The 8,531-nt window shown below is 41.9% G+C and overlaps 1 protein-coding gene across 2 annotated transcripts in view; it reads right to left on the minus strand.

The window, feature by feature from the left end:
• STK38L (serine/threonine kinase 38 like) overlaps nucleotides 1-1,947 on the minus strand; it is a 62,473-nt gene extending 60,526 nt beyond the window's left edge. The window contains exon 1 of one of the 2 annotated variants that reach the window (XM_020797794.3): nucleotides 1,830-1,947. The gene's annotated coding sequence lies outside the window, so the exon portion shown is untranslated. The other variant, XM_073000796.2, reaches the window with a different exon arrangement.
• Between the last annotated feature and the right edge of the window lie 6,584 nt (nucleotides 1,948-8,531).

The raw sequence follows: 8,531 nt of genomic DNA on the forward strand, positions 1-8,531 counted from the left end.
CCTCAGACTTGCCTGCACAAATGTTCTTCTGGCTAAGATCAATCAGCAGAAGAGGGGGAAAGGGGGCAGAGAAGAGGAGGAACTGAGTTACATCAGATCCAAACTCCTTCCAGGCCAGACTCACAGTCAAGATGCCAGCAGTTGATCAGTTAGGCCAGGATCAGGGTAATCCTAAGCAATGTCCAACATGCCTATGCCCAAGACATTTGGAATCAGTGCTGTCTCAGCTGGCCCAGTGTCAGCTTTGCCCTATATGCACAAAGAGACCACCCTAACAGAACACATTGCTTGATTCCTTAAAAACATCCAGGCAAATAACATAAACCCTCACTCTCCATTTTTAGGCATTTGCAAGGTTTACCCCAACCCAACTGAAAATGACACAGATGATCCACACTCTTAGTAAGCAAAATTACAAACTTCTTGAAGTCACGCTAACCTTTGCATTAACGTCAAAGGAGCATCACATTACAGAAGATTCTGTTCAAAAAATATTCTATCATTTTGTCACTTGAACATTCGAAACTTAGAGTTTCAAAACAACAGAGCCACATACACCTAAACCAGATATTGAATGGGTATCATTCCCACTAAAAAGAGATGCCACACTTTTCAACTTTTCTGTTAACACAACTGCATTGCGAAATAACTTAATGGTTAGTTTTAAAGACAAAGTAAGGAAAAGAATCTTACCATGTGAGATCTCTCACTGAAACATTTGGGCATTAGTACCTCAAAAACGTCTGACAACACGATCCTATGCAATGCAACCTAGGAATTATGTCCAATGGAACTCAGTGGGAAGCACCCCCATGCAAGTGTACACAGGACAGTACATTGCAAAAACTTGCCTACATCTCAACCTGTCAATAGGAAGATAACCTCTAAGCAAATGCTCTTCTAGAGTCACAGAAAAAAATGAGAATCCTGTGTATTTTGAGACAACAAACTGGTTCGAAAATGCAGAGGCACTTGAAATTCAACCCAACAGATTACCTACAGCTTTGAAGTTTCCAGGGAGAAAGTGAAGGTGACTTAACACAAACAAGCCAACGATCTAGTGTTGGGTGTTTTTTTTTTAAGCTTTGCTCTCAATTCTTCACCCACAACCCTTTTACAAGGACAAGAAAGCCTTGGAATAAAAAAAAAACTTATTCAATGAACAAAATAATATCACTCCTATTCAGACAGACCTCTCTATCAGGCTTGTTAGGGGAAGTCAGGGCTTGCCCTTTGGCTGCTGCCCCAGGTGAGGAAGGCAGGCCCTCCTCCAGATACCCATCGAGTCAGCACACAAGGCATCTTTATTTCCACCCTCACACCCACCTAGTGCACCCCACACTTTATTCCTCTTCCGTGATGGAGACTAAAAGAAAGATGGAAAAAGAGGTAGGGCAGTACAAAAACAAATCCCGTTTCTGATTTGGGAAAAGGGATCATTTTAATATGACTATACAGATACCTTACCTTATACCCACCGTCTCTTTCTCCTTCTCTGGACAGCCTCCTAATCTCTGCTCTTCCCTAAAGACAAACAGCTACTAGATGGTTTCTCTCCCCACTTCGGGCTATATGGCCTTTGATGAAACGTGTGTGTGTGCTGGTTGGCAGGGTGCAAAGAAAGGACTGAGATGACCTCCCTAGGAGGTGTTGACAACACACCCCACCAAAGTGGAGGAAGTCTCCTTCCTCCCGACCTTTCCACCTTTCTCTGAAGGAGCCACCGCTGACTGGGGGGGGGGGGAGAAGAAAGAGAGATAATGCGAGAGAGGCTGAGAAGGCAGCTTCTTTCACGGGTGGAAAAAAGGGGCTTCCTCGTCCGCACTCACCTCTACGCGCCTCTCCCAGCCGGCTGCCTCGGCTCCCGCCGCCCGCGCCTGCCTGCAGCCTAAGCGTCCGACCGGTTCCCTCTCCAGTGCCTCTAATGGAGGGAGGGGGGGCCAGCGGCAGGAGGGAGCTATCTGTTTACTAGCCAGTTCTCGCGAGAGGATGGAGCCGCGCCACAAGAAAGGCAAAGGAGAGCCGAGCGCCGCCGCCGATTGGCTGCCCGCGTCCGCCGTGGCCTGGCGAGGCGAAGGGTGACCCACGTGGAGCCGCTTATAAGGATGGGGAAATCGCTGCGGGCTCGTTCATGCCCGTGGGAGCCGATTTGGAGCACGCTTCGCTTCGAGAATGGTGTGCCCTTTATTTTCGAGGACTTTTATCGGCGGTGAGGTGCCATGGTGTTGGGCTGCTGCGTTGGTGTGGAAGAAGAAACTAGTTTGTCGTTATAGGATCTGTTTTTTTTAATTTATTTTTTTACTTGCTTCTGATGAAATGGGCTGCCGCCCACAAAAGCTTGTGCCGAATAAAGCTAGTATTTCTTTTAAGGCGCCTTTAGACTCTTGTTTTCGTTGCAACAAATTAGCACGCACAACCCCCCACCGAAAAAAAAAGTCTATTCTCAAATTTCTTGTAGCAGTTTTTCTTCTCTCTCTTCATGTGCTGAATCCGGCAAATGAACTATTAGATCAACTCTAAAACCGTTATGCCTTTAGAGTGATACTTTCCCCACCCCACCCCTTTAGATAATGGCCCCGATCATCTTGCTAGCCCCACTTTGAATTGGATCAGTTGTGGAAAAGTAAATCAACATTTACGGTAAATCTCACTCAGTCTGTGTATCTGTACTCTGATTTTGCTTGGCACTGGGGTACTCGCCTTTAGGGTAACATTATAGCTGTTAGTATTTTGAATACTGTACTCACATACTCTAGACTTTAGAGAAGCACTCTGATACTCTGTTACCAGTCAAAACAGCATTTCATAAGCCATTGCTGATAAAAGGGGCTAATTTCAACTTTTGAATGGCATCTTGTAGCAGGGCCATATTTGGCAAAGAAATTGTAGACAGTATGGGCTTTGTACCAAGTTTGGAGAAGGTTGGACAGGTACTTCTAAAGTTCTAATTGTTTTGTTAGTCTTCCTTTTTAGCTACTTACCATCGTTATGTAGCCCATAGCAAGTTCGGTAGTTTGTGTTTTTTTTTCAAATGCCAACCACTGCTTCCTCAAAAGAAAATTATTTATACTGTATTATATGCTCTTTTTTTAAAGTTGATTTGTTCTGTCATTTAGAGAAGAAATGGGATCTTAAAGATTCTTGTTTTACATACGGAAACTGGCTGCACATACTTATCGAAGTATTCCAGAGCAACCGACTAAAGTTTGCAAACTTCAGGAAGCTAACAAGTCTCATTGAGGTGAATGTGGCTTCTGGGCAAAATGGTACATGGAGGCTAAAGCCTTAACAGAGGAATAAGTGTCTTTGAACAAATAAATGCACACAGAGGGGAAGGGGGAGGAGATGTGATGAAAAGAGGGAGAAGAGCAAGGAAGGAGGGAGGGGAGGAGAGATAGAGAATGGAAAGAGAATCAGAAGCCACAAAAGGAGAGAAGAGAGGAACCACAGAGAGAGAATAGATTCCTGGTAAGGAGGCACATGGGGGGGGGGGGGGGAGAAGCTACTTTGGGTAGGTTGGGGAGAAAGAGAAAACGGAGCATGGAAAGAAGAGAGGACGGTACTCAGAGAGGAGCCAGAGACAAAAGCAACAGAGAAAGAAAGCAAGTTAGTAGCTTTGAGAAGTATCTGTCAGACTTCTTTCTGAATACATTGGCAGGAAGGATCACTTGTGGACACAGTATTCAGAATGATTCTCTTCTTAGGTTGATAATGCATACGTTCCAAAAACACTTCCACTACTTTTTTCTGTGAGCTTATTCAAAAGGAAGCCCTACTGACTTCAGTGGAACTTGTTTCCAGACTATATTACAATATCAAATACAGTATATTTGGTATTGTAATCTAGTCCTGCCAATGGCTTTTTCCACCGTAACATTAGGTGTTTTTCAACTTCTGTTTTCAAAAGTCATGAAATTCAATAATCCAAAAAACACATAAAACCCTCTGATTTATGATATGGAATAGTAGTTCTGTGCCCATGATTCAAAATGCTAGAAAGCAGTATGACACTGTCTTACAATAGTGTGCCTGCACTGTCAGCAGTGAGGCTGTATATAGCAATGGCCAGTGTGAATGATGACACTAATGTCAACAGTCAAGATGGTCTGCAGGATTCCCTCTTGTGTTCACCCTCATTCACAAGTGGATAATAAACAATGGAAAATCTCAAGCTGACTCTCTTTTTCATCATCATTCAAACAAAGCAACGGTGATAGCCGTATGTTTGACAAGTTTGCTTTTATAGATTACAATTAACTTGATGTACCCAATATTCATTCTTATTTATTTTTAGAGAGAGGTGTTTTTTTTAACTTCATTGACTTTAAACTTAGAATATCTAAGTTGTTAGCTGCTACTACTGTATCCTCTGGATGTCGGTAACTACTCTCTTTACAATTATGCCATCATTTGAGTCAGCAAGTGTTGCTCTTAAGATGTTTTCAGATACAAATAAAGACAAGAGTATATATCCTTGCCACAGTCCTCTTCATATATCTGTGAACTCTTGCAACTGATCTAGAGCTTTTATTGCAGGTTTTTTTTGTAGTGCAATTAGTTGTACAAATATCCTTTTAACCAAGGATAACCTTCTGTTTGTGAACAATTCCATGAGCTTGCTCTGTTGGACCTGTCAAACGTTTTCCTTGTCTTAACCATTTTTAGAAGTGATCTGGTTTAATTTTAAAATTTCAAAGCTGGAAGGGACCCTATGGATCATTGAGTCTATCCCCTGTGAAGGGCACAGCAAGAAATCAAAGTCCCAACCTCTGGCTCCACAGCCAGACACCCAAATCACTGAGCTATACCTGGTACTGCATCTTGGAACAGCTATGCAGAGTGTGCTCAGCTGCTAATAGGGTTACCTTCTTTTTTACTGTGTCAGAGGTATTATAATTTTCTAATTTATTCAGTTTTTCAAAAAGCCTTCAGTTTATGAATGTGGGATATTGTGCTGCTGTATCCATGATTCAGAATGGCAAGAAACGGCCCTGCATTCCTGCACAATATTACCTGTGTTGCCAGCAGGAAAAAGGATACAACGTTTTACATAGCAAAGTGCAGCTCGAATGTTGAGAACACCAATGACAGTAGTCAAGATCATCTGCTGCAGGATACCCTCTTGGGCTCACTACCATTCACAAAGTGACATCAAACAAGAGAAAATCCCAGAAACGGACTCTTTTTTTCTTCAGTTTTCACCCAAACACAAAGAAATTGTCATGGCTGATTTTCGACAATGTGAAGGGCTGTTTTCGCTTCAGTGAAATGGTGAAGCAAACAGGTGAGTGAAACACATGCAATGGAGAAAGATACACACCCTTTAACCTCTCAGGTAAACAAATATCATGCCCACTCCAGAGAATGCAAGCTAGACAGCTATCTTCCAATTTCATTGGGGTAGAAGAAGAAGCTTTATAGGTTCAGAAGGTCTATGAACATGTTGTGTGCATATTTTCCAAAGATGTCCCTTTACGTTTTGAAATAATAAAAAGTGAGATCTGGGAGTTAGCAAAGAGTATCATTGGAAACCAGTTTCAAAATCATACGTACTGCATGAAGAAAAAGGCAGTAAAGATAGAAAGGGACAAAAATCAACTCATTTGAAATGTGTCGGAGGAGAGCCTTACAAATACTACAGACAAGCAAAAAGGTAGAAAATGGGTGCTTAATCAATTTGGAACTCTCACTACAGCAAAAATGAGTAAATGAGGCTATCCTGCCACACACATATGATGAAAATACAGGACTGATCAGAAAAGACAATATTGCTGGGGAAGGTGCAAGGTTCAGTGGGAAGAGAGGAAGACCTAATATGAGGCAGATTGATTCAGCAAAGGAAGCAACAGCTGTTAGTTTGCAAGATTTGAGCAAAACTTACTGGAAAAGACAATATGCTCAGAAATGGGGCAGTAGGAAGAGAGAACAATATAATGTGATATGCTGTTGGTTTGCAGGATTTGAGTAGAACTGTTAATGATAAAACACTTGGGGGGTCATTAACTTATATAACCATCAGAAGTGACTTGATGGCACATAACATCTTTGAAGCTATTAATTGTACAGTGACAAGAGGAGTGAAATGTTTGAAACTATTAGAGGGTATAGGCACCAAAGCTCTGCTGATGACGAATAAGACTATCCTCAGCCACAAAGCAAAAAAAGAGTATCTTCACAACTTAAACTACTGAGCTTCTGGATATTTGTTGCCTATTTTTAAAGTATCTTCTAAAATATTTTTAGAACCAGACACGGAATCCCTTTCTCATCCCCCAATGCCTGTTTGGCCAGGAAAGAGTTAAAGGCTTCTCCTAATGAGAGTCAACTAATTGGGTCCTGACTGACATGGTCAAAAGTTCAGGCCTGGAGCTAATTTCCCCTTGGAAGACTTGTGTCAGGAGCCTGGTCTTAAATCCTGAGAGAACATTTACTGAAAGCACTCAGGCCTATGACAGACAACTGCTCTGTGCTTTTGTAATGCAGAAATACTAAGAAAGACTTACAAAATTGTTTGCTAATTCTCTGGGGATACATGACAAAATGTCCCTTTCTAGAGAACTATCACTCTATTATTTTATTTAAAGCAAGCTTGTTTTTTTAATTCCTTAAAGAAAATCCCCACCATTTTATCTACTGGCTTACTGGCTTTATCTACTTCATTCCCTGCTATCTGTTCCTCATCTCTAGAGTGAGCAGATAAAAGACAGCAGCAGCTGGCAGAGAATATCTCATCAATGAAGCTAGAGAATTAAGAATCATAAATTCATAGAATCATTGAGTTGGAAGAGGCCTGCTAGACCATTGAGTACAAACCCTGCTCAATGCAAGAATTCAAAGCAAAGTAGATTTGACAAATGGTTGTCCAATTTTCTTTTGAATGCCTTCAGCATTGGAGCGCTCACCACCTCCCAAGGTAATTGGTTCCATTGTCATACTGCTCTGACAGATAAGAAGTTTTTCTTGATATTCAGACTAAATCTGGTTTCCTGTAGCTTAATCCTATTACTATGTGTCTTGAACTCTTGGATGATTGAGATCAGATCCTGCCGCTCCTCTGTATGACTACCTCTCAAGTATTTTAAAAGTTTTATTATATCTCCCCTCAGTCTTCTTTTCTCAAGACATGGCCAGTTCTTTTAGTCCTTCCTCATGGGGCTTGTTTTCCAGTCCCCTGATCATCCTTGTTGCGCCCCTCTGAACTTGCTCCAGTTTGTTGGCATCCTTCTTGAGGCCTAACCAGTGCTGAATACAGGAGAACTAGTACCTCATGGGGTTGAGAGACTATACTTCTGTTAATGCATCCTAAAATACCATTTGCCTTTTTTTTTGCAGCCACATCACACTGTTGGCTCATATTTAGTTTGTGATCTGTAACAATTCCAAGATCAGTATTCCCTGCACTCCCTCATCAAATTCCTTAGCACTAGCCCCAGGACTGAACTTTGGGTGGTGGCGCTGTGGGCTAAACCGCAGAAGCCTGTGCTGCAGGGTCAAAAGACCAAACAGTTGCAAGATCGAATCCACGCGACGGAGTGAGCACCCATCGATTGTCCCAGCTCCCGCCAACCTAGCGGTTCGAAAGCATGCAAATGCAAGTAGATAAATAGGGACCACTTTGGTGGGAAGGTAACAGCGTTCCGTGTCTAAGTCGCACTGGCCATGTGACCATGGAAGATTGTCTTCGGACAAAACGCTGGCTCTATGGCTTGGAAACGGGGATGAGCACCGCCCCCTAGAGTCGAACACGACTGGACAAAAATTGTCAAGGGGAACCTTTACCTTTACCTTTACTTGTTACCTTCTCCCAGTCAGAGAAGGAGCCATTGATAAGCACTATCTAAGTACGATTCTCTAACCAACTGTGTACCCACCGACCTGACACTTGTTCTATTCAGCCCACAGCTTGTTAGCTTACTCATCAGAATATCATGGGGCACTTTGACAAAGGTTTGCTGAAGGGGTTTCTTTACAAAAAAGGTAGTAATCTGAATTTATATTTGTAAGGTGTCATGAATAACAGAAACAAAAAGAAAAGCAACTAATGGCAGTGTTCTTTTATAATGAGAATGAAAAGCATAACTAATGCTTCAGGCAAAGTGGGTTATGTAAGAAGGTGCTTGTTCTGTGGCCAAGATTCATTTAAAGTTAACTGAATTTCTTTCTGACATCATGTCCTTAACATGGACTGAAAAGAACAAAAAGTTAATGATGGTTTGGATCACTGAAAAATCATGTTGTTTTTATGTAAGATGTTAATGAGACCAATTAGGTAAAGGAAATATCTACTCAGCTGTCCTGAATTAGCTTGGCTCCTAGAATCTCCTTCTAACTTGCTGGCCCCAGGGCTGAAGGCTCTTTATCACTGGCATATATGTTCACTATCCTCTACAGAATTCTAAGAATTTAGCTGCTTTTGCTAAACTGACCCTCTACATAGGTAAAAATAGTTAAATAATACATCACACAAATGCACAGTAGCAACAACAATTCAGTCGTGCTTTAAAGCTGTACTCCTGTGCATATTTACTTGT

Source organism: Pogona vitticeps, chromosome 5 (genome assembly GCF_051106095.1).
Source record: "Pogona vitticeps strain Pit_001003342236 chromosome 5, PviZW2.1, whole genome shotgun sequence".
Taxonomy (NCBI): Eukaryota; Metazoa; Chordata; class Lepidosauria; order Squamata; family Agamidae; genus Pogona; species Pogona vitticeps.